This window comes from Theobroma cacao, chromosome 5 (genome assembly GCF_053813885.1).
Source record: "Theobroma cacao isolate CCN51 chromosome 5, ASM5381388v1, whole genome shotgun sequence".
Classification (NCBI taxonomy): Eukaryota; Viridiplantae; Streptophyta; class Magnoliopsida; order Malvales; family Malvaceae; genus Theobroma; species Theobroma cacao.
In genome coordinates this window covers 13,598,841-13,604,114 of record NC_142643.1, presented here as the reverse complement: position 1 = coordinate 13,604,114, position 5,274 = coordinate 13,598,841, and the positions used below count along the sequence as shown (strand labels likewise).

The 5,274-nt window shown below is 33.5% G+C and overlaps 1 long non-coding RNA gene across 1 annotated transcript; it reads left to right on the top strand.

Annotated features, from left to right (window-relative positions):
• Positions 1-662: 662 nt before the first annotated feature.
• Positions 663-2,971, top strand: LOC148762466 (uncharacterized). The gene is made up of 3 exons (XR_016026508.1): positions 663-1,077; positions 1,726-1,809; positions 2,681-2,971. It is a non-coding gene; the product is annotated as an uncharacterized LOC148762466 (long non-coding RNA).
• The last annotated feature ends 2,303 nt before the right edge of the window (positions 2,972-5,274 follow it).

Here is a 5,274-nt window from a genome sequence, read left to right as displayed (position 1 = left end):
ATTTGGAAGTCAAGTGAGGCATAATAAGGTATTTTTGGTACCAAGGAGACAAGATAAAATTTTTAGAATAAAATAATATTTTATTAATAAAATAATATTAAAATATTAATATTTAGCCGGATGTCGAAGTCAATCAAGAAGGAGGATCATATGGTTGATCCAAGTGGGGGAGAAGATGACAAGCCCGACTCTACAGAAATATTTGTGATGACATACATGTGGTGGATAGCATGTTTACATGCTAAGAGAGTCTTGAAAAATTTACAAAAGTCGGTATTGTACCTAGAGGTACAATAAAGTTGATTTAAGCCTCGAACTAGATCAAATAGAGAATTTACAATGAAATTAAGAATTTTAAAGTCCCAGAATGGGTTAATATGGTGATTCGGAGTTCGAGGATCAATTTGGAGTCAAACTGGAATTTTCGCTATCTAGGGGTAAAATGGTCATTTGCCACCTGGGGACAAAATGGAAATTTTTAGAAAATATTTTTGGCCCCATTTCACTTATTGGAGTAAGATTTGAGGTTTAGAAGTGAAAAACTTTAATTTCGGTATAATTTGGAGAAAAAGGGTAAAATGGTAATTTTACCATTCGGAATCGAAAATTTAATTTTTTGAAAGGATTTTGATCAAATTTAATTATTTGGAGTGTGAAATGAGTATGAGGAGTGAAAATTATGCATTATGGAAAATTTTCAATTTTTGGGGTAAAAATGTAATTTTTGAAAAGTTCGGGGGCAAAAGTGTAATTTTGAAGAATTTGCTCCACCAAAACTTTGGAAAAATCTGGAAATTTCACTTAAGGCTTGGATAAGTCAAAGGGAATGCATGGTGGAAAAATTAGGACAAATGGATGGCTAGAAAAAAACAAATGAATTAATAAAATATTTAAAATATGAATAAAATAATATTATTTCATTAAACAATAAAAAAGGCATAAAAAAATCAGCCCACCCATTCTTCTTCTTCAACATTCGGCCAAGCAAGAAACAAGAGAGAGAAAGGAGAAAACAAAACCCTAGAGAGAGAAAATCAAAGAAAAAGTGTGAATTTCCAAGGAAATTAAGTGAAAAAGGTGAGATTTTTTCTATTAAGCTTGAGTTTTCTTATTCCCAAGCATTTCTCTTTATTTTTCATGATTAAATTACATGTTTTCATGATGAATTCAATTCTGAAAAAATGGGTTAGGAGAGAGAAAGTTGTTGGATTTATTTGATTTTAATTTATGTTAGTGTTTTTAGTTAGTTTAGCATATTTAGAAACAAAACAACAAGAAAAGAATTTATTTTCTCCCCCAACCATTAATGGCTGAATTTACCATGTAGTGAGTGAGGATGAGTTTGATTTTATTCTAGGAGAATTGGTTAAGGAATAATGAAGTATGAGCCTAGAAAAATAATGAGAATTTTCGGAGCAAAAATACGAATTTTTACCCACTAGGGGTATTTTCGTAATTTGCTATTGGGACTGATAATTTGCATTACACTGAGGGACATTAAGTTAATTTGGGTGCAATTGAGGTATAGAAACTGAAAAGAATTAAATTGGAGTTTAAACGAACCCGTTAGGAATTTAATCGGGTGATAAGACGAATTAGGCCAATACCGGGTTTAGATAGTTACCAGTGCATTTTTGCATTCCATATCATGCATTGGTAGTCCAAATTAGTTTAATTTTGATTTAGTACCAACTTAGTGAATTCTTGACTTTGTATTGTGTCAAGGTGGTGAGTCTTCCAACAAAGGCAAGAAAATTACATCCGAGGACCAGTAGACAGAGTGCTTCGAAAGTCTGCATTCTAGACATTGTGAGTAAACTTATTATCGTCTTAATTATCTAGAGTAGTTTTATACAATTGCGTGATTTTACAAAAAAATGAGTTTAAATGGTAAATTGCTATGTTTTAAGAGAAATTGTGATTTTATAAAATGATTTTATAAATTTTCTGAAAAATCGAATATTGGTTTTGAAAATAGAGTAATTGGAGACTGCCTGCTTGTGTTGAAAATTTATGGTTTTAAATTGAATGGCTTATGACAATATATGAGCATGAATGGCTAAATTGATTTTGGTGTCAGAATTATTTGTATTGTGTATTCAGCCTTGAGAGGCTAGATTGTGATAAATTGCCATGCCATGCTAGAATGAATTTTATTGAATTGGTGGAGTATATATTAATTATTTACTGCAGAGGGGGTTCCGTGGACCAACCTATTAGAGGGGCACGGTAAACTCCATTATATTATTACCTCGAACGGAGAGGCGCGTAGGGTATCTCCTGGGGTATAGCTTAGGGTTCACTTCACGCCAAACCACCACGTGAAGGGGAACTCAGCCAACGCCAAGGAACGGCTGTATTTTCTCAAACTAAAAATATATTTTAAGTGTATACGAAATTTTAACAGCCTTGGCGGACTCGGTTGGATGCCTTGCGCAAGGTATCACCGAGTATGAGTTTTGGCACAAGCCAAAGTTTTAAAAAATTCATAAGCCAAGTTGATTACTTGATTTATATGGATTGATTTTATTTGGTTGAAATGAACTGAAAGGTAATGAAATTACGGTATGATGACTTATTTTAATTGTCTCCATTTACTCGGCTTTAGATACTTTAGATGGTATCTGTTTACTCACTGGGATTATAAAAGCTCACCCCTTCTTCCTATACATTTTTTCAGGCTCAGGACAGTTTGTAGATAGTCGAGTAGGACGAGAACTAAGCTCGGAACTGCATTATAGAAAGTAAGAGTTCACAGTCTTACATCCTCTTGGTCAATTGGAGCCCACGTGTCATTGCAGATCAAAACTTATATTTTGGTTATCTGTATTTCTATTCATACAATTTTTACTTTACTTTCATGTGCGAAAAATTATTTACGAATATTTCTATAAAAATTTATTTTATGAGAAAATAGAATATTTTATTAATTATTTTTGAATAGTACTAGTTGTTAACAATTTGCTTTCAAATGAACGTTTTAGATACTTATTTTGTTTTTAAATCATTAAATATATATATTTTCTGCTTACCTATTACATTTTTAGCAAGTTTTGAGATTTTTGACGAAAAATTACGAAATTGCCCCTATGAGCCAGAAAATAATATTTTATTGTTCTTATTTGAAAATGACTTATGATTTTTTTAAATGCGAGATTTTATAATTGTTGCTCACCGGGGAGATGCGAAAGTTGATGCTAAGCCTTACGGGGTTTCGATAGGCATTCGGGGTGAAGAATGTCTGTCAAGGCCTCGTGGCGGTTGTCACAGGCTCGATGGGGAGTTTCGGGTCGTGACAAAGGGGCACGGTAAACCCAATTATATTTTACCTAGGTACGAGAGGTGTGGAGGGTATCTCCTAAGGTAAAGCTTTAGAGTTCACTACACGCTAAACCACCACGTGAGGGTGAACTCTGCCAACGCCAAGGAACGGCTATGCTTTTAAACGTAAAAATATGTTTTATGCGTATATGAACTTTTCTTTAACAGCCTTGGCGGACTCGGTTGGATGCCCCGGCCAAGGTATCCCCAAGAATAAGTTTTGGCACGAGCCAAATTTTTAAGAAATTCATAAGCCATGTTGATTATTTAAGTGAAATGAAATTATTTTATTTAGTTGAAATGAGTTTGAAACGTTATGAATCATAGTACGATGAACTATTTTAAGTTGTCTCCATTTAGTCGACTTTAGATATTTTAGATGATGTTTGTTTACTCACTGAGTTTATATAAACTCACCACCCTCCTTTCCACTCATTCCAAGATCAAGACAATCTGTAGATAGCTGTCACGACCCGGAACCTCCCTCAGGCCCATGACAATCGTCGCAACGTCCCTGATTGACACTCATTATCCGGAATGCCAACCGGAACCCCGCAAGGCTTACATATCAGTTTCTTTCCTTTCCTGTGAGCAATCGTTGTTAAATATCTAGTTTTTAGAGAATATACACTATTTTAGATCAAAAACAATCAAAATAAAATTTTCGCCACACAAGGGTATTTTGGTCATTTTTTTCTCAAAAATTTCGAAACTGGCTAAAACGTAATATACAAGTACAAAACACATAATTCATATTCAAAATGAGTTTAAAAGTCTAAAATCTTCATTTAAAACGAAATTACGGTTATTTGAATATAATAAGAAAATAAAAGAAATATTAAGGAAAATATTCTATTTTCTTATAAAACAATATTTATAGAGTTATACGTGAATAATTTTTATAGCGTAAAAGCTAAATAAATTTATACATACTGAAATACAGTAAGCCAAAATATTTAATTTGATTTACAATAACAAGAGGGCCCCCGAATAAACAAAAGTAAATAGGACTGTGAACCTACGGTTTGGAAAATGCAGATCCAATGGTAGTCATCGATGAGATCAGCTATCTACAGTCTATACTGAACCTGAAATGGGTGGAAAGGAGTTGGGTGAGATTTTGCAATCCCCATGAGTAAACAGACATTATCATAAATATCTAAAGGCGAGTAAAAAGGAGGCAAGTTTAAACAACAAATTTCAACCCATTTCATAATGTTTTCAATTTATTTCTTAAACCATAAAATATTTGTAATTTACCAAAACAATTGTTAAGGCTTATGTCTTTTATTAAAACAAGGTTCAAGCCAAAACTAATCCCCGGGGATACCTTGGCCGAGGCATCTAACCGAGTCCGTCAAGGGTGTTAAAATATTCACACGTGAAACAGATTTTTATTTTTAAAAACCAGCCGTTCCTTGGCGTTGGCCGAGTTACACATTCACGTGGGGGTTCGACGTGAAGTGAGCTCTAATACTACCCCAGGAGTTACCCTCCTCGCCTCTACAACCGGAGTAACTATATAACTGGGTTTACCGTGCCCCTCTAATAAGCAGTCCACGGAAACCCGTCACTGCAGTGACTAACCCACCAATTTTAATAAAATTTCGACAGTATAACGTGGCTTTTATTTATTTATCCAGCCTGCATAGTAAAATCAACTTACATAACTTTCCCAAATGCACTCACAAAATATAGCCACATATACTCATTTCTCATAAGCCATTCCTAGGAAAATATATATTTTTCAAGTCAGTTTGCAGCCTCCAATTACTCAATTTCATAATCAATACAATATATTTTTATTTATCACATTTATTCCTAAAACATCAAAAATCCCGTTTTCATTTCATAAAATAAATAAAGGGCATTTAAAAATAAACTCTAGATAATTTACAATAATAATAAGTTTACTCACCGTTTGTACAAACTAAAAGCTTTCTAAGCGCCCCG